Consider the following 22,188-nt stretch of genomic DNA (forward strand, 5'->3'; position numbering starts at 1 on the left):
TAACATCAGGATTTCCAAACTACTGAATCCAAAGGGGTTTACCTCTGTGAGATGAATGCGCAAATCACAAAGCAGTTTCTGAGAAATCTTCTTTCTACTTTTTATGTGAAGATGCTTCCTTTTTCACCATAGGGCTCAATGGGATCCCAAATATCCTTTTGTTCATTCTACAAAAACAGTGTTTACAAACTTCTGAATGAAAAGAAAGGTTTAACTCTGAGAGATGAATGCACACATCACAAAGTGATTTCTCAGATAGCTTTCTCCTACTTTTTATCTTGTGATATTTGTTTTTTTTCCATTGCCCTCAATGAGCTCCCAAATGTCCATTGGGTATAAACAATGGGAATAAAAAAGATTAAACAAAACCATTGTTTCCAAACTACTGAATCCAAAGAAATTTTTTACTCTGTGAGATGAATCCACACTTTTCAAAGCAGTTTCTCAGAAAACTTCTTTCTTGTTTTAAATCTGAAGATGTTTCCTTTTTCACCCTTGGCATGAAACATGTTCCCTAATATCCCTTTACTGATTCCAAAAAACAGCATTTCCAAACCACTTAATGAAAAGAACAGTTTAACTCTGCCAGAGGAATGCACACATCACAAAGCAGTTTTCAGATAACTTCCTTGTAGTTTTTATCATGGGATATTCGCTGTATCGACATTGACCTCAATGAGCTTCCAAATGTAAATTTGAAGAAAGGATAAAAACTGTGTTTCCAAACTGCTTAATCCAAAGAAAGTTTTACCTCTGTGAGATGAAGGCACACATCACAAAGCAGTTTCTCAGAAAGCTCATTTCTAGTTTCCTAGATGTTTCCTATGTTTCCTTTTTCACTGTAGGCCTCAATGAGCCCCAAATATCCCTTTGCAAATTCTGCAAAAACAGTGCTTCCAAACTGCTGAATGAAAAGAAAGGTTTACCTCTGCAAGACAAATGCACACATCATAAAGCGGTTTACAGATAGATTCCTTCTAGCTTTTATCCTGGGTTATTTGCTTTATCACTCTTGGCCCAAATGAGCTCCAGAATGTCCATTTGCAGAAGGGACAAAAACAGTGTTTCCAAATTGCTGAATGCAAAGAAAGTTTTGACTTTGTGAGATGAATGCACAAATCACCAAGAAGTTTTTCAGAAAGCTTCTTTCAAAATTTTTCTGTACATTATTCATTTTTCACCATAGGCCTCAATGCGATCCCAAATATCTTTCTGTAGATTCTACAAAAACAGTGTTTCCAAACTGTTGAATGAACATAAATGTTTAACTCTGTGAGATGAACGCACACATCACAAAGTGAATTCTCAGATAGATTCCTTTTAGTTTTTATCCTGGGATATTCTCTTTGTCGCCATTGGCCTCAAAGATCTCCCAAAAGTCAATTGACAGAATGGATAAAAGCAGTGTTTCCATACTGCTGAATCCAGAGAAATGTTTATCTCTGTGAGATGAATGCACACATCACAAAGCAGTTTCTCTGAAAGCTTCTTTCTCGTTTTTATTAGAAAATGTTTCCTTTTTCACCACAGACCTCAAGGCCCTCCAAGATATCCCCTCAAAGATTCTACAAAAACAGAGTTTCCATACAGCTGAATGAAAAGCAAGGTTGAACTCTGAAATCCAAATGCACAAATTACAAATTGGTTTGTCAGAAAGCTTCCTTATAGTATTTATCCTGAGATATTTGCATTCACCATTAGTGTCCATGAGCGGCCCAAATGTCCATTTGTAGAATGGACAAAAACTGTGTTTCCAAATTGCTGAACCCAAAGAGGTTTAACTCTGGGAGATGAGAGCACATATCTCAAAGCAGTTGCTCAGAAAGCTTCTCTCTAGTTTTTATCTGTAGATATTTTCTTTTTCACCATAGGCCTAGATGTGCTCCCAAATATACCTTCAGAGATTTTACAAACACAGTGTTTCCAGACTGATGAAAGAAAAAAAGTTTTAACACTATGAGATGAATGCACACATCACAACTCGGTTTCTTGATCTCTTCCTTGTAGTTGTTATCCTGGGATATACTCTTTTTCACCATTGGTCTCAATGAGCTCCCAAAAGTCCATTCCCAGAATAGACAAAAACTGTGTTTCCAAACTGCTGAATCCAAAGAATGGTTTAACTCTCTGAGATGAATGCACACATCACAAAGGAGTTTCCCAGAATACTTCTTTGTACTTTTTATTGAACATATTTTCTTTTACACCATAGGCCTCAATGATATCCCAAATATCACTTTGCAGATTCTACAAAAACAATGTTTCCAAACTGCTAAATGGAAAGAAAAGTTTACCTCTGTGAGGTGAATGTACACATCACAAACCGGTTTCTCAGATAGCTTCCTTCTAATTTTTAGCCTGGGATATTCACTTATTCACCATTGGCCTCAATGAGTTCCCAAATGTCCACTCACAGAATGGAAAAAAACATTGTTTCCAAATAGCTGAATCTAAACAATGGTTTAACTCTGTTAGATGAATCCACAAACCACATAGTGGTTTCTCAGATAGCTTCCTTCTTGTTTTCATCGTAGGATATTCTTTTTTTTTTTTTTTTTTTTTTTTTGGCCATTGGCCTCAATGAGCTCCCAAACGTCCATTTGCACAATGGACAAAAACAGTGTTTCCAAACTGCTGAATAAAAACATAGCTTTAACTTTGTGAGATGAATGCACACATAATAATGCAGTTTCTCAGAAAGTTTCTTAGTAGTTTTTATCTGAAGATATTTCCTTTTTCATCCTAAGCCTCAATGTGCTATCAAATATCCCTTCACAGATTCTATAAAAACAGTGTTTCCAAGTTGATGTATTAAAAGAAAGGTTTAACTCAGTGAGTTGAATGCTCACATAACAAAGTGCTTTCTCAGATAGTTTCCTTCTAGTTTTTATCATGGAATATTCGTCTTTTTCACCATTGGCCTCAATGAGCTTCAAAATGTCCCTTCGCACAGTGGACAAAAAGAGTGTTTCCAAACTGCTGAATCCAAATAAAGGTTTAACACTGTGAGATGAATGCACACATAACAAAGCAGTTTCTCAGAAAGCTTCTTTCTTGTTTTTATCTGAAGATGTTTCCTTTTTGACCATAGGCCTCAATACACTCCCAAATATCCTTTTGCACATTCTACAAAAACAGTTTTTCCAAACTGCTGAATTAAAAGAAAGGTTTAACTTAGATACCTTCATTCTAGTTTCTCTCCTTGAATATTCACTTTTTCACATTTGGCCTCAATGAACTCTAAAATATCCATTCACAGAGTTGAGAAAAATAGTGTTTCCAAACTGCTGAATCCAAAGAAAGGTTTATCTCTGTGAGATGAATGCACACATCACAAAGCAGTTTCTCAGAAAACTTCTTTTTAGTTTTTATCTGTAGATGTTTCCTTTTTCACCAGATGCCTCGATGCACTAAAAATGTCCCTCTCAGATTATACAAAATCAGTTTAAAAATTGATGAATGAAAAGAAAGTTTAAACCCTGCAAAATGAATGCAAACATCACAAAGTGGTTTTTCAGATAGCTTCATTCTAGTTTTTCTCCTTGAGTATTCACTTTTTCACATTTGGCCTCAATGAGCTCCAAAATGTCCATTCACAGAATGGAGAAAAATAGTGTTTCCAAAATGCTGAAACCAAAGTAAGGTTTATCTCTGTGAGATGAATGTATGCATCACAAAGCAGTTTCTCTAAAAGTTTCTTTCTAGTTTTTATCTGAACATGTTTTCTTTTTCACCAAAGGCCTCAAAGCACTAAAAAAATCCCATCTCACATTCTACAAAAACAGTGTTTCAAAACTGACGAATAAAAAGATAGTTTAAACTCTGTGTGATTAATGCAAATATCAGAAAATGATTTCTCATACAGCTTCCTTCTAGTTTTTATCCTGGGATATTCACTTTTTTGCTTTGGTCTCAATGAGCTCCCAAATGTCCATTAGCTGAATGGACAAAATCAATGTTTCAAAACTGCTGAATCCTAAGAAATGTTTAGCTCTGTTAGATGAATGTACTCATCACAAAGCAGTTTCTCAGAAAGGCTCTTACTAGTTTTTATCTGAAGATGTTTCCTTTCTCAGCATAGACCTCAGAGTGCTCCCATTATTGCCTTGCAGATTCTGCAAAATCCATGTTTCCAAACTGCTGAATGAAAAGAAAGTTTTACCTCTGCAAGATGAATGCACACATCACAAAGTGGTTTCTCAGATAGCTTTCTTCTTGTTTTTTTCATGGGATATTCACTTTTTTGCCATTAGCCACAATGAATTCCCAAATGTCCATTAGCACAATGGACTAAAACAATATTTCTAAACTGCTGAATCCAAAGAAACCTGTAACTCTGCGAGATGAATGTACACATCAAAAATCAGTTTTTCACCTACCTTCCTTCTAGTTTTTATCCTTGCATATTCTCTTTTTCACCATTGGCCTCAGTAAGCTCCCAAATGTCCATTAGCAGAATGGACAAAAACAGTGTTTCCATACTGCTGAATCCAAAGAAGGGTTTATATTTGTGAGATGAATGCACACATCACAAAGCAGTTAATCAGAAAGCTTCTTTCTAGTTTTTAGCTGAAGATATTTCCTTTTCAATGTAGTCCTTAATGCACTCCCAAATATCGCTTCACACATTCTACAAAAACAGACTTTCCAAGCTGCTGAATGAAAATGAAGTTTGGCACACATCACAAAGTGGTTGCTAAGATAGATTTCATCTAGTTTTTATCCTGGGATATTTCCTTTTTTGCCATTGGCCTCAATGAGCTCCCAAATGTCCATTTGCAGAATGCAGAAAAACAGGGTTTCCAAATTGCTGAATCCAAAAAAAGGTTCAAGTTCACGAGAAGAATGCACATATCACAAAATAGTTTGTCAGAATCTTTCTTTATAGTTTTTATTTATATATGTTTCCTTTTCCACCATAGGCCTCAATGTGCTCCCAAATATCGCTTCACACATTCTACGAACACTGTTTCCAAACTGCTGAATGAAAAGAAACTTTAACTCTGTGAGTTGAATGCAAACCTCACAAAGTGGTTTCTCAGATAGCTTACTTGTAGTTTTCACATTGGAATATTTGCCTTTTTTGCTACTGATCTCAATGACTTCCCAAATGTCCACTTGCAGAATGGACAAAAACAGTGTTTACAAACTGCTGAATTGAAAGAATGGTTTAAATCTGCAAGAAGAATGCATACAACACAAAGCAGGTTCTCCAAAAGCTTCTTTCTTGTTTTTATCTGAAGATGTTTCCTTTTTCACCATAGGCCTTAACGTGCCACCAAATATCTCTTCACATATTCTACAAAAACAGTTTTTCCAAACTGCTGAATGAAAATAAAGGTTTAATTCTGTGAGATTGATGCACACATCAAAAATCAGTTTCTGAGATAGCTTCCTTCTAGTTTTTAATTGAAGATACTTCCTTTTTCACCATAGGCCTCAATGAGCTCCCAAATATCCCTTCGCAGATTCTACAAAAACAGTGTTTCAAAACTGCTGAATGAAAAGAAAGGTTTAACTCTGAGAGATGAATGCACCAATCTCAAAGTAGTTTCTCAGATAGCTTTCTTCTAGTTTTTATCCTGGGATATTCACTTTTTCAACATTGGCCTCAATGAGCTCCAAAGTGTACATTTGCAGAATGGACAAAAACAGTGTTTCCGAACTGCTGAATCCAAAGAAAGGTTTAAATCTGTGAGTTGAATACACACATCACCAAGCAGTTTCTCTGAAATCTTCTTTCTAGTTTTTATCTGAAGATGTTTACTTTTTCATCATAGGCCCCAATGTGCTCCCAAATATCACTTCACAGATTCCACAATAACAGTGTTTCCAAACTGCTGAATCAAAAGAAAGGTTTAACTCTGCAAGATGAATGAACACATCAAAAAGCATTTTCTCAGATAGCATCTTTCTAGTGTTTATCGTGGCATATTTGCTTTTTTACCTTGGGCCTCAATGAACTCAAAAATGTCTTTGGCAGAATGGACTAAGACAGTTTTTAAAAACTGCTGACTGAAAAGAAAGATTTACCTCTGCGAGATGAATGCACCCATCACAAAGGGGTTTCTCAGCTTCCTCAGCTTTCTTCTACTTTTTATCCTGGGATATTCATTTTTTCTCCCTTGGCCTCAAATGTACATCCCAAATGTACATTTGCAGAATGGACAAAAAAGGGTGTTTCCAAACTGTTGAATCCAAAGAAACTTCTAAGTCTGTGAGGTGAATGAACATATCACAAAGCTGTTTGTCAGAAAGCTTCTTTCTAGCTTTTATCATGAGATTTTTCCTTTTTTCACCTCAAGCCTAAATGTGCTCCAAAATATCCCTTTGCGGATTCTACAAAAACCGTGTTTCCAAACTGCTGAATGAAAAGAAAGGTATAATTCTTTGAGATGAATGCAAATATCACAAAGCAGTTTCTCAGATAGATTTCTTCTAGTTTTTATCCTGGGATATTCACTTTTGCAAGATGAATGCACACATCACAAAGCAGTTTCTCAGGCACATTCCTTCTAGTTATTCCATGGGTACTTCCTTTTTCGTCAATGACCTCAATGAGCTTCCAAACGTCCATTAGCAGAATAGACAAAAACAGTGTTTCCAAACTGATGAATCCAAAAACTGATCAAAACTGCGGGAAGAATGCACACATTCCAACATAGTTTCTCAGAAAGATTCCCTATAGTTTTAATCTGCAGATGTTTCCTTTTACATGATAGGCCTCAATGTGCATCCAAATATCCATTCACAGATTTTACAAAAACAGTGTTTTCAAATTGCTGAATGAAAAGAAAGGTTTACCTGTGTGAGATGAGTGCACACATCACAAAGCAGTTTCTCAGAAAGTTTGTTTCTAGTTTTTATGGGAAGATGTTTCCTTTTTCACCGTAGGCCTCAATGTGCTCCCAAACATGCCTTTGCAAATTCTACAAAAACAGTGTTTCCAAACTGCTGAATGAAAAAAATGTTTAACTCTGTGAGATGAATGCACACATCACAAAGCAGTTTCCCACATAGCTTCTTTCTAGTTTTTATCATGCAATATTCCCTTTTTTTCCTAAGGCTTCAATAAGTTCCCAACGTCCATTGGCAAAATGGACAAAAACAGTGTTTCCAAACTCTCGAATCCAAAGAAATATTTAAGTCCTTGAGATGAATGGACATTTCAGAAAGCTGTTCCTCAGAAAGCTTCTTTCAAGTTTTTATTTGAAGATATTTCATTTTTCAACATAGGCCTCAATGTGCTCCAAAATATCCCTTCGCATATTCTATAAAAACACTGTTTCCAAACTGCTGAATGAAAAGAAAGGTTTAACTCTGTGAGACGAATGTACACATCACAAAGCGGTTCCTCAGATAGCTTTCTTCGAGTTTTTATGCTGGCATATTTCCTTTTTCCCCATTTACCTCAATGAGCTCCTAAATGTCCATTCTCAAAAGGCACAAAGACAATGTTTCCAAACTGCTGAATCCAAAGAAAAGCTTAATTCTGTGAGATGAATGCACACGTCACAAAGCAGTTTATCAAAAAGCTTCTTTGTTGTTTATATCTGAAGTTGTTTCCTTCTTCACCATAGGCCCCAATATGCTTCCAAATATCCCTTTGCAGATACTACAAAAACAGTGTCTCCATACTGCGGAATCTCAGGAAAGTTTTAATTCTGAGAGATGCATGCATGCATCACAAAGCAGTTTTTAAAAAACTTCTCTCTTTTTTTTATCTGAAGATGTTTTCTTTTTCACTGTTGGTCTCAATGTGCTCTGACACATCCCTTCACAGATTCTACAGAAACTGGGTTTCCAAACTGCTGAATGAAAAGGAATGTTTAACTCTGTGGGATGAATGCAAACATCACAAAGCGTTTTCTCAGATAGCTTCTTTCTAGGTTTTATTTTGGAATATTCACTTTTTCACCATTGGCCTCAATTAGCTCTCAAATATCCATTCACAGAATGAACAAAAAAAGTGTTTCCAAACTGCTGAATCCAAAGTAACTTTACATCTGTGAGATGAATGCAAATATCACAAAGCAGTTTCTCAGAAAGCTTCTTTCTACTCTTTATATGAAGATATGTCCTTTTTCACAATAGGCCTCAATATGCTCCCAACTCTTCCTTCACAGATTCTCCAATAATATTTTTTCCACACTGCTGATTGAAAATAAAGTTTTATCTCTATGAGATGAGTGACTTCTTGGACAGCTTCCTTAGAGTTTTTTTCATGCGATATTCCCTTTTTCTCCATTGGCCTCAAGAGCTCCAAAATATCTATTTGAAGAATGGACAAAAACAGTGTTTCCTAACTGTGGAATAAAAAGAAAGTTTTAAATATGTGACATGAATGTACACATCAAGAAGCAGTTTCTCAGAAAGATTCTTTCCTGTTTTTATAGAAGATATTTACTTCTTCATGCTAGGGCTCAATGTGCTCCCAAATATCCCAACGCAGTTTACAGAAAAAGAGTGTTTGCAAACTACTGAATCCAAAGAAAGGTTTAACTCTGTGAGAGGAATGCAAACATCACAAAGCAGTTTCTCAGAAAGCTTCCTCAAGTTTTTACCTGAAGATCTTTCCTTTGTCACATAGGCCTCAATGCACTCCAAAATATCCATTTGCAGATTCTACAAAAACAGTATTTCCAAACTGCTGCATGAAAAAAATTTAACTCTGTGAGATGAATGCACACATCAAAAAGCAGTTCCTCAGATAGCTTCCTTCTAGTTTTTATCCTGGGATTTTTGCATTTTTTGCCATTAGCCTCAATGAGCTCCCAAATGTCCATTCACAGAATAGACAAAAACAGTGTTTACGAACTGTTCAGTGTGACTAAAAGTTTAATTCTGCTAGAGGAATACACACATCACAAAGCACTTTCTCAGATAGCTTCCTTCAAGTTTTTATCCTCGGATATTCACTTTTTTGCCATTGGCCTCAATGAACTATAAAAAGTCCATTTGCAGAATGGACAAAAACAGTGTTTCCACACTGCTGAATCCAAAGAAAGGTTTAACTCTGTGAGATGAATGCACACATCATGAAACAGTTTCTCACAAAGCTTCTTTCTTGTTTTTATCTGAAGATGTTTCCATTTTCACCATAGGACCCAATGAGCTCCCAAACATCTCTTTGCAGATTCTACAAAAACAGCATCTCCAAATTGCTGAATCCAAAGAAATTTTTAATTCTGAGAGATGAATGCATACTTCACATGCAATTTTTCAATAAGCTTCTTTTTTTTATCTGAAGATTTTTTTTTTCACTGTTGGCCTCAATGTGCTCCGAAATATCCCTACACAGATTCTAGAAAAATAGTGTTTCCAAACTGCTGAATTAAAAGGAATGTTTAACTCTGTGGGATGAATGCAAACATCACAAAGCGTTTTCTCAGATAGCTTCTTCTAGGTTTTATTTTGGGATATTCACTTTTTCACCATTGGCCTCAATTAGCTCCAAATATCCATTTGCAGAATGAGCAAAAACAGTGTTTCCAAACTGCTGAATCCAAAGTAAGTTTAACTCTGTGAGATGAATGCACTCATCACAAAGCAGTTTCTCAGAAACCTTCTTTCTACTTTTTATATGAAGATATGTCCTTTTTCACAATAGGCCTCTATACGCTTCCAACAATCCCTTCGTATATTGTACAATAATAATTTTTACAAACTGCTGATTGAAAAGAAAGTTGTATCTCTACGAGATGAATGCACTCATCACAGAGCAGTTTCTTGGATAGCTTCCTCATAGTTTTTATCATGCGATATTCCCTGTTTCTGCACTGGTCTCAAGAGCTCCCAAATATCAATTGGCAGAATGGACAAAAACAGTGTTTCCTAACTGTTGAAACCAAAGAATAGTTTAACTCTGTTAGTTGCATGCACACACATCACAAAGCTGTTTCTCAGAAAACTTCTCTCCAGTTTTTATATGAAGATATTTCCTTTTTCATCTTAGTCCTCAATGCGCTCACAAATATCTATCGATAGATCCTACAAAAACAGTGCTTCTAATCTACTGAATTAAAAGACAGTTTTATCTCTGCAAGATGAATGCACCCATCACAAAGCTATTACCCAGAGAGTTCCTACTAGTCTTTATCCTGGGATATTCGATTTTTCACCATCGGCCTAAGTGAACTCCCTAACGTCCATTTGCAGAATAGAAAAAAACAGTATTTCCAAACTGCAGAATGGAAAAAATAGTTTAACTCTGCAAAGTGAATGCACACATCACAAAACACTTTCTCAGATAGCTTCCTTCTAGTTTTCATTCTAGGATATTTGTTTTTTTGCCATTGGCTTTAATGACCTCCCAAATGTCCATTCACAGAATGGACAAATCAGTGTTTCCAAAGTGTTGAATCCAAAGAAAGGTTTAACTCTGTGAGATGAATGCACACACCACAAAGCAGTTTCTCAGAAAACTTCTTCCTAGTTTTTATTTGAAAATGTTACCTTTTTCACTGTAGGCCTCAATGTGCTATCAAATATCCATTCACAGATTCTACAAATACAGTGTTTCTAAAGTGGTGAATGAAAAGAAATGTTTAACTCTGCGTGATGTATGCACACATCACAAAGCAGTTTCCAGATGGCTTCTTTGTAGTTTTTATCTGCAGATGTTTCCTTTTTCACATAGGCCTCGATGCACTCCCAAATATTTCTTTGTATTTCAGACAAAAAAAAGTGTTTAGAAACTACTGAAGGAATAGAAATGTTTAACTATGTGAGATGAATGCACACATCACATAGCAATTTCTCAGATGGCCTCTTTGTTTTTATCGTGGGATACTCACTTTTTTGCCATTGGTCTCAATGAACTCCCAAATGTCCATTCACAGAAAGGAAAAAAACAGTGTTTCAAAAGTGCTGAATGAAAAGGCAGGATTAACTCTCCGAGGTTAGCTTCCTCAGATAGCTTCCTTCTAACTTTTTTCCTTGGATATTCACTTCTTTGCCATTGGCCTCAATGAAGTCCCGAAAGTCCATACACACAGTAGACAAAAACAGTGTTTCCAAGTTGCTGAATTGAAAGAAAGGCTTGATTCTGTCAGATGAATGCACACATCACAAAGTAGTTTTTCAGAAAGCTTCCTTCTAGTTTTTTATCGTGGGATATTTGCATTTTTGTCTATGGCCTCAATGAGTTCCAAATGTCCATTGGCAACAGGGACAAAAACAGTGTTTCCAAACTGCTGAATCAAAGGAAATGTTTAACTATGTGAGATGAATGAATATATCACAAAGTAATTTCTCAGAAAACTTCTTTGTAGTTTTTATTTGAAGATATTTCTTTTTTCACCATAGCCCTCAATGCATTCCCAAATATCCCTTCAAAGATTCTACAAAAACAGGGCTTCCAAACTGCTGAATGAAAAGAAATGTTTAACTCTGTGAAGTGAATGAACACATCACAAATAGGTTTCTCATTTAGCTTTCTTCTAGTTTTTATCCTTGGATATCTGCTTTTTTCCCATTGGCCTCAATCAATGCCAAATGTCCATTTGCAGAATGGACAAGAACAATGATTCCAAACTGCTGAATCCAAAGAAATGTTTTACTCTGTGAGATGAATGTACACATCACAAAGCGGTTTCTGAGACAACCTCTTTCTAGTTTTTATTTGAAGATGTTTGCTTTTCCACAATTGGCCTCAATGTGCTCCCAAATATCCCTTCACAGATTCTACAAATACAGCATTTCTAAACTGCTGAATGTAAAAAAGGTTAAATTCTGCAAGGTGAACGCACACATCACAAAGCGGTTTCTCAGATGGCTTCCTTCTTGTTATTGTCATGAGATATTTGCTTTTTTGCCCTTGGCCTCAATGAGCTCCCAAAAGTCCACTGGCACAATGGACAAAAACAGTGTTTCCAAACTGCTGAATATAAAGAAAGGTTCAAATCCGTGAGAAGAATGCACACATCACAAAGCAGTTACTTAGAAAGCTTCTTTATAGTTTTTATCTGCAAATGTTTCCTTTTCATCCTAGGCCTTAATGTGCTAATAATTATACTTCCTTAAATTCTACAAAAATAATGCTTCCAAACTGCTTAATGATAAAAAAGGCTTAACTGTGCAGTTACTCAGAAAGCTTCTTTATAGTTTTTATCTGCAAATGTTTCCTTTTCATCCTAGGTCTTAATGTGCTAATAATTATACTTTCTTAAATTCTACAAAAATAGTGCTTCCAAACTGCTTAATGATAAAAATGGCTTCACTCTGTGAGATAATACACACCTCACAAAGCAGTTTCTCAGAGAACTTCCTTTCAGTTTTTATCCTGCCACATTCCCTTTTTAGCATATAGCCTGAGTTCCAAATATCCATTGGCAGAATGGACAAAAACAGTGTCTCCAAACTGCTGAATCAAAAGAAATGTGTAAGTCTCTGAGATGAATGAATATATCACAAAGGAGTTTCTCCAAACACTTATTTCTAGTTTTTATTTGAAGGTATTTCCTTTTTTACCATACGCTTCAATGCGTTCCCAAATATCTCTTTGCGGATTCTACAAAAATAGTGTTTCCAAACTGCTGAATGAAAACAAAGATTTACCTCTTTGACATGAATGTCCACATCACAAACCCGTTCTCAGATGCTTATTTCTAGTTTTTATCCTGGAATATTTGGCTTTTTTGCCACTTTCCTCAGTGAGCTCCAAAATGTCCATTCGTAGAATGGAAAAAAATAGTGTTTCCAAACTAGTGCATCCAGAGGAAGGTTTAACTCTGGGAGATGAATGTCCACCTCACAAAGGAGGTTATCAGAAAGCTTCTTTCTAATTTTTATCTGAAGATGTTTCCTTTTTCACCATAGGCCTCAATGCACTCCCAAATATCCCTTCACATATTCTACAAAAACAGTATTTCCAAACTACTGAATGAAAACAAAGGTTTAACTCTGCAAGATGAATGCTCACATCACAAAGTGGTTTCTCAGACAGCTTCCTTCCAGTTTTTATCCTGGGATATTCACTTTTGCCCCAGTGGAATCAAAGAGCTCCCAAATGATCATTGGCAGAATGACAAAAACAGTTTTTCCAACCTGCTGAATCCGAGGAACTGGTTAACTCTGTGAGATGAATACACATATTACAGAGCAGTTAATCAGACATCTTTCTAGTTTTTATTTGAAGATATTTCCTTTTTCTGCATACTCCTCAATGCGCTTCTAAATATATATTCACAGAATCTACAAAAACAGTGATTCCAAACTGCTGAACAAAAAGAAAGGTTTAACTCTTTGAGATGAATGCACACACTACAAAGCGGTTTCTCAGATAGCTTCATTCCAGTTTTATTCCTGGGATATTCTGTTTTTCACCTTTGGCCTCAATGAGCTCCAAATTGTACATTTGCTGAATGGAAAAAAACAGGGTTTCCAAACTGCTGAATCCAAAGAAATGTTTAACTATGTGAGATGAATGCACACATCCCAAAGCAGTTTCTCAGAAATCTTTTTTGTTTTTATCTGAAGATGTTTCCTTTTTCACCATAGACCTCAATGCTCTCCCAAATATCCTTTCACACATTCTACAAAAAGAGTTTTTCCAAAATGCCAAATGAAAAGAAATGTTTACCTCTGTGAGATGAACATATCAGAAAAGTTTCTCAGATAGCTTCCTTCTAGTTTTTATTGTGGGATATTTGCTTATTCATCATTGGAATCAATGAGCTCCAAAATGTGCATTCACAGAATGGAAAAAAGTGTTTCCAAAGTGCTGAATACAAAGAAAGTTTTAACTCTGTGAGATGAATGCACATGTCACAAAGCAGTTTCTCAGAAAGCTTCTTTCTACTTTTTATTGAAGATACTTACTTTTTCAGACTAGGCCTCAATACACTCTCAAATATCCCTTCTCAGAATCTAAAAAAACAGTGCCTGAAAACTGTTGAATGAAAAGAAATTTTTAACTCTGTGAGATGAATGCAAATATCACAAAACGATTTCTTACAGATCTTCCTTCTAGTTTTTATTCTGGTATAATAACTTTTTTGACAATTGCCTCCATGAGTTTCCAAAAGGCCAAATGCAGAATAGACAAAACAATGTTTCCAAACTGCCAAGTCCAAGGAAATGTTTAACTCTGTGAGTCAAATGCACACATCACAAGGCAGTCCAGAAAGCCTCTTTCTAGTCTTCATCTGAAGATGTTTCCTTTTTCACCATAGGCCTCAATGCACTCCTATATATCCCTTCACAGATTCTACAAAAACAGTGTTTCCAAACTGTTGAATGAAAATAAAGATTTACCTCTGTGAGGTGAATGCACACATCACAATGGTTTCTCAGATAACTTCCTTCTAGTTTTTATTCTTGGATATTCGGTTTATTGCCATTGGGCTCATTGAGCTTCCAAATATTCACTTGCAGAATAGACAAAAATAGTGTTTCCAAACTGATAAATCCAAAGAAAGTTTTAATTCTGTGAGATGAATGCACACCTCACAAAGCAGTTTCTCAGAACATTTCTTTCTAGTTATAATCTGAAGATGTTTCCTTTTTCACCATAGGCCTCAAAACAATCCCAAATATGCCTTTGCAGATTCTAGAAAAATAGTTATTCCAAACTGTTGAATGAAAATAAAGGTTTAACACTGCAAGGTAAATGCAAACATCACAAAGCCTTTTCTCAGATTGCTTCCTTCTGGTTTTTATCCTGGAATATTCCCTTTTTTTGCCATTATCTTCAATGAACTCCAAAATGACCATTTGTAGAATGTAGAAAAATAGTGTTTCCAAATAACTCAATCCAAACAAAAGTTTAACTCTGTGAGATGAATGCACACATCACAAAGCAGTTTCTCTGAAAGCTTCTTCCTAGATTTTATGGGAAGATATTTCCTTTTTCAGCATAGGCCTCTATGTGCTCCCAAATATCCCTTCACAGATTCTACAAAAACAGTGTTTCGAAATTGCTGAATGAAAACAAAGATTTACCTCTGTGAGTTGATTGCACACATCAGAAAGCAGTTTTTCAGATAGCTTTCTTCTAGTTTTTATCCTGGGATATCTGCTTTTCCGCCTTTGGCCTCAACGAGCTCCAAAATGTCAGTTGGTAGAAAGGACAAAACAGTTTTTCCAACCTGCTGAAACCAAGGAAAAGTTTAACTCTGTGAGACGAATGCACACATCACAAAGTGATTTTTTAGATAGGTTCCATCTAGTACTTATCCTGGGATATTCACATTTTCACCTTTGACCTCAGGGAGCTCCCAAATGTTCTTTCGTACAATGAACAAAAACAGGGTTTCCAAACTGCTGAATCCAAAGAAAGGTTTAACTCTGGGAGCTGAATGCACACATCACAAAGCAGTATCTCAGAAGAGTCTTTCTATTTTTTATGTGAAGATATATATTTTTTTATCATCATAGGCCTCAATGCACTCCCTAATATCCCTTTGCAGAATCTACAGAAATAGTGTTTCCAAACTGCTGAATGACAAGAAAGGTTTAACTACACAATATGAATGCAGGAATCACAAAGATCGTTCCTTCTTGTTTTTACAGTGGGATAATCTCTTTTTTGCCATTGGCTTCAATAAGCTAAAAATGTCCATTAGCACAATGGACAAAAACAGTGTTTCCAAACTTCTGAATCTTAAGAAATGTTTAACTCTGAGAGATTAATGCACATAGCACAAAGAAGTTTCCAGAAAGCTTCTTTTTTGTTTTCATGTGAATATATTTCCTTTTTTGTGTGCCCAATTATTCGTTTGCGGATTTTACCAAAACAGTGTTTCCAAACTGCCAAATGAAAAGAAAGTTTAATCTTTGTGAAATGAATGCGCATATCACAAAGCAGTTTCTCAGATAGCTTCCTTCTAGTTTTTATCCTTGGGCATTCACTTTTTCGCCATTGGCCACCATGAGCTCCAAAATCTCCACTCGCAGAATAGACAAAATCAGTGTTTCCAAACTGCTGAATCCAAAGAAATGTTTAATTCTGTGAGATGAATGTACACATCATAAAGCAGTTTCTCAGAAAATTTCTTACTAATTTTTATGTGAAGATATTTCCTTTTTCTCCATAGGTCTCAATGCGCTCCCAAATATCCCTTCACACATTCTACAAGAACCGTGTTTCCAAACAGCTGAGTGAACAGATAAATTTAACTCTGCAAGATGAATGCAAACACCACAAAACAATTTTTCAGATACATTCCTCCTGGTTTTTATCCTGGGATATTTGCTCTTTCACCATTGGCCTCAATGAAGTCCATAATGTCCCTTTGCACGATGGACAAAAAAAAATGTTTACAAACTGCTGAATACAAAGAAATTTAACACTGTGAGATGAATGCACACATCACAATGCAGTTTCTCAGAAAGTTTCTTTCTTGTTTTTATCTGAAGATGTTTCCTTTTTCACCATATGCCTCAATGAGCTCCCAAATATCCCTTCACAGAGTATACAAAAACAGGTTTCCAAACTGTTGAGTGAAAAAAAAGTTTTAACGTTGTGAGATGGATGCACAAATCAAAATGCAGTTTCTCACATAGCTTCCTTCTAGTTTTTATCCTGGTGTATTCACGTTTTGGCCTTTGGCCTCAGTGAGTTTCCAATCACAGAATAGACAAAACAGTGTTTCCAAACTGCTGAATGCAAAGAAATGTTTAATTCTGTGAGATAAATGCACACATCACAAAGCAGTTTCTCAGAAAGCTTCTTTCTAGTTTTTATGTGAAGATATTTCCTTCTTCACCATAGGCCTAAAAGCACTCCCAAATATCCCTTGGCAGATTCTACAAAACCAGTATTTCAAAACTGCTGAATTAAAAGGTAGGTTTAACTCTACAAGATGAATGCAAACATCACAAAGCGATTTTTCAGACTGCTTCCTCCTGGTTTTTATCCTGGTATATTCACTTTTTCGCCATTGGCCTCAATAAGTTCACAAGTGTCCACTCACACAATGAACAGAAACAGTGCATCCAAAGCACTGAATCCAAAGAAAGTTTTAACTCTGTGAGATGAATGCACACATCACAAAACAGTTTCACAAAAGCTGCTTTCTTCTTTTTATCTGAAGATGTTTCCTTTTTCATGGTAGGCCTCAATGTGCTCCCAAATATCCCTTTGCACATTCTACAAAGTTTCTCCAAACTGCCAAATTTAAAGAAGGGTTTAACTCTGTGAGATACTACATACATCACAAACCAGTTCCTTAGATAGCTTCCTTATAGTTTTTATTATGGAATATTCGCCTTTTTGCCATTGGCCTCAATCATCTCCAAAATGTCCATTTGCAGAATGGAGAAAAATGGTGTTTAAAAACTGGTGAATCCAAAAAATGGTTTAACTCTCTGAGATGAATGCATACATCAGAAAGCAGTTTCTCAGAAAGCTTCTTTCTACTTTTTATTTGAAGATGTTTCCTTTTTCACTAGAGGCCTCAATGCACTCCCATATATCCCTTCACTGGTTCTACTAAAATAGTGTTTCCAAACTGCTGACAGCAAAGACAGATTTAACTCTGCAAAATAAAAGCTCATATCACAAAGTGCTTTCACAGATAGCTTCCTTCTTGTTTTTATCACGTGATATTCACTTTTTTGTCATCAGCCTCAATGAGCTCCCAAATGTCCATTTGCAAAGTGGACAAACACAGTGTTTTCAAACTTCTGAATCCAAAGAAGGGATTCACTCTGTGAGATGAATGTACACATCAGAAAGCAGTTTCTCAGAATGTTTCTTTCTTCTTTTTAACTAAATGTGTTTCATTTTTCACCATAGGCCTAAATGTGGTCCCAAGTATCCTCTTCCACATTCTACAAAAACAGTGTTTAAAAACTTCTGAATGAAAAGAAAGGCTTAAATCTGCGTGGTGAAAGCACACATCACAGATCGGTTTCTCAGTTAGCTTCCTTCTAGTTTTTATCCTGAGATATTCCCTTTTTCGCCTTTGGCCACAATGACCTCCGAAAGTTCCATGGGAAGAATGGACAAAAACAATTTTTCCAACCTTCTGAATCCAAAGAAAAGTTTAAATATGTCAGTTGAATGCACACATCACAAAGCAGTTTCTCAGAAAGCTTCTTAGCAGTTTTCATTTCAAGATATTTCCTTTTTCACTGTATGCTTCAATGGGCTCCTAAATATTCCTTCAAAGATTTTTTAAAAATCACTGTTTGCAAATTGCTAAATGAAAAGAAAGCTTTAGCTCCATGAGATGAATATTCACATCACAAAGTGGTTTCTCATATAGATCCCTTCTTCTTTTTATAGTGGGATATTCTCTTTTTCATCATTGGCTTTAATGAGTTCTCAAATGTCCACTCCCAGAAAGGACAAAAACAGTGTTTCCAAACTGTTGAATGAAAAGAAAGGTTTAACTCTGTGAGATGAATGCACGTATTACGAAGAAGTTTCTGAGAGAATTTCCTTCGAGTTTTTATCCTGGGATAGTTTGGTTTTTGCCATTGGTCTCAATGGGCTCCCAAATGTCCATTTGCAGAATGGACAAAAACAGGGTTTCCAAACTGCTGAATCCGAAGAAAGTTTTAACTCTGTGAGATGAATGCACACATCACAAAGCAGTTTCTCAGACAGCTTCTTTCTAGTTTTTCTCTCATGATGTTTATTTTTTCACCATAGGCCTCAATGAGCTCCCAAATATCACTTTGCACATTCTACAAAAATAGTGTTTTCAAAGTGCTAAATGAAAGGAGAGGTTTATCTCTGTAAGATGAATGCACCCATCATAACGTGGATTCTCAGAGAGCTTCCTTCTAGTTTTTATCCTAGGATATTCGTTTGTTCACCATTGGCCTCAAAGAGCTCCCAAATGTCCATTTGCAGAATGCACAAAAACAGTGTTTCCAAATTGCTGAATCAAAACAAAGGTTCAACTCTGTGAGATGAATGCACAGCCTACCAAGCAGTTTCTCAGAAAGCTTCTTTCCAGTTTTTATCTGAAGATGTTTCATTTTTCACCATAGGCCTCCATATGCTCCCAAATATCCCCTCATAGATTCTACAAAAACAGTGTTTCAAACTATCTGAATGAAAACAAGGGTTTAACTCTATGAGATTAACAGACATATCACAAAGCGGATTCTCAGAGAACTTCCTTCTAGTGTTTATTCTTGAATATTCACCTTTTCGCCACTGGCCTCAATGAGCTCCCAAATGTCCATTTGCAGAATGGACAAATACAGTGTTTCCAAACTGCTAAATGCAAAGAAAGGTTCAATGCTGTGAGACGAACACACTCATCACAAAGCAGTTTCTCAGAAAGTGTCTAGTTTTTATTTAACGATATTTACTTTTTCATCATAGGCTTCAATGCACTCCCAAATACCCCCTCAGAGATTCTTCAAAAACAGTGTTTCCAAAGTGCTGAAGGAAAATAAAGTTTTAGCACTTCGAGATGAATGCACAGATCACAAAAGTTTCTCAGATAGCTTTCTTCCAGTTTTTATCCTGGGATATTTGCCTTTTTGCCATTGACCTCAATGAGCTCCCAAATGTCCATTTGCAGAATGGTCAAAAACAATATTTCCAAACTGCTGAATCCATAGAAATGTTTAACTCTGTCAGATGAATGCACAAGTCACAAAGCAATTTCTGAGAGACATTCTTTCTACTTTTTATGTGAATATGACACCTTTTTAACTATAGGCCTCTAAGGGCTCCAAATACCCCTTTATAGATTCTACAAAAACAGTGTTTCCAAATTGCTGGATGAAAAGAAATGTTTAACTCTGTCAGATGAATTTTCACATCAGGAAGTGGCTTTTCACATAGCTTCTTTCTAATATTTCTCTTGGGAAATTCATTTTTTCACCTTTGGTGTCAATGAGCTGCCAAATGTCCACTCAGCGAATGGACAAAAACAGTGTGTCCAAACTACTGAATCCAAGGAAATGTTTAAATCTGTGAGATTAATGCACTCATCACAAAACACTTTCTCAGAAACCTTCTTTCTAGTTTTTATTTGAAGATATTTGCTTTTCACATTGGGCCTCGGTGCGCTCCCAACTATCCCTTCCCAGATCTACAAGAACAGGGTTTCCATAATGCTAAATGAACAGAAAGGTTTAACTCTGTGAGGTGAATACACTCTTCACAAAGCAGTTTCTCAGACAACTTCCTTCTGCTTTTTATAAGGGGACATTTGCATTTTTTGCCATTGGCCTCAATTAGCTCCCAAATGTCCATTTGCACCAAGGACAAATATAGTGTTTCAAAACTGTTGAATCCAAAAAAAGGTTTAAAACTACAAGAAGAATGAACACATCATAAACCAGTTTCTCAGAAAAATTCTTTATAGTTTTTATCTGCAGATGTTTCTTTTGTCACCACAGGCCTCAATGCATTAGTAAATATCCCTTCACAGATTCTACGAATACAGTGTTTCCAAACTGCAGAATGAAAAATGTTTAATTCTGTGACATGAATGCACACATTGCAAACTGGTTTCACAGATTGCTTCCTTCTAGTTTTCATCCTTGGATGTTAGCTTTTTTGGATTTGGCCTCAATGAACAGAATTGACAGAATGGACAAAAACCATATTTCCAAACTGCTGATCAAAGAAAGATTTAACTTGGTGAGTTGAATGCACACATTTCAAAGTAGTTTCTCAGAAAACTGCTTTCTACTTTTTATCTGATGATGTTTCCTATTTCACTACAGGACTTAATGTTTTCCCAAATATCCCTTTACACATTCTACAAAAACAGTGTTTCCAAGTTGCTGAATGAGAAGAAGGCTTTCACTCTGTGAGATGAATTTACACATCACAAAGTTGTTTCTCACATAGTTTCCTTGTAGTGTTTATCCTGGGATATTTGCTTTTTCGCTGTTGACCTCAATGAGCTCCCAAATGTCCATTTGCAGAGTGGACAAAAACAGTGTTTCCAACCTGCTGAATGCACAAAAACTTTTAACTCTGTAAAATGAATTCAAACATCACAAAGCAGTTTCTCAGAAAGCTTATTACTAGTTTTTATCTGAAAATATTTCCTTTCTACCATATAACTCAAAGCACTGCAAAATATCCCTTCACAGAGCCTACAAAAACAGTGTTTCCAAACTGCTGAGTACAAAAAAAAGTTTCAAATCTGTGAGAAGAATGTACAAATCACATTCCAGTTATTCAGAGTTTTTTTTATACTTTTTATCTGCAAATGTTTACTTTTTCACCATAGGCCTCAAAGTGCTCCCAAACATCCCTGCTGAAAGAAAAGAAAGGTTTAACTCTGGGAGATGAATGCACACATCACAAAGCAGCTTCCTGGAAAGCTTCTTCCTTGTTTTCATCTGAAGGTGTTTCCTTTTTCAAAATAGGCCTCAATGTACTCCCAAATATCCCTTCACAGATTCTAGAAAAACAGTGTTTCCAAACTGCTGAATGAAAAGAAAGGTTTATATCTATGAAATGAATACACATATTGCAAAGCGGTTTATCTCATAACATCCCTCTAAATTTTATACTTGTGTATTTGCTTTTTTGCCATTGGCCTTAATGAGCTCCCAAATATCCACTGGCAGAATGGACAAAAACAGTGTTTCCAAACTGCTGAATCCAAAGACAGTCTTAATTTCATGTGATGAATTCACATATTACAAAGCAGTTTTTCAGAAAGTATCTTTCTTGTTTTTATCTGAAGATGTTTCCTTTTTCACAATAAACCTCAATGCGCTCCCAAATATCCCCTTGCTCATTCTACAAAAACAGTTTTTTCCAAACTGCTGAATGAAAAGATCTTTAACATTGTGAGATCAATGTACATATCACAAAGTGGTTTCTCAGATAGTTTCCTTCTAGTTTTTATCCTGGAATAGTCACATTTTCACCATTGGCCTCAATGAGTTCCAAAATGTCCATTCGCAGAATGGACAAAAATAGTGTTTACAAACGGTTGAATCCAAAGAAAGGATTCTCTTTGAGAAGAACGCACACATCAAAAAGCAGTTTCTCAAAAACTTCTTTCTAGTTTTTAGTTGAAGTTGTTTCCTTTGTCATCATAGGCCTCAATGTGCTCTCATATATCCCTTCGGAGATACTACAAAACCAGTTTTCCAAACTACTGAATTCAAAGAAAACTTCAAACTTGTGAGAAGAATCCACACATCACAAAGAAGTTTATCAGAAACTTTCTTTATAATTTTTAGCTGCGTATGTTTTCCTTTTCCACCATAGGCCTCAATATGCTTACTAATATCCCTTCACAGATT

Source organism: Macaca mulatta, chromosome 16, assembly GCF_049350105.2.
Source record: "Macaca mulatta isolate MMU2019108-1 chromosome 16, T2T-MMU8v2.0, whole genome shotgun sequence".
NCBI classification, from domain to species: Eukaryota; Metazoa; Chordata; class Mammalia; order Primates; family Cercopithecidae; genus Macaca; species Macaca mulatta.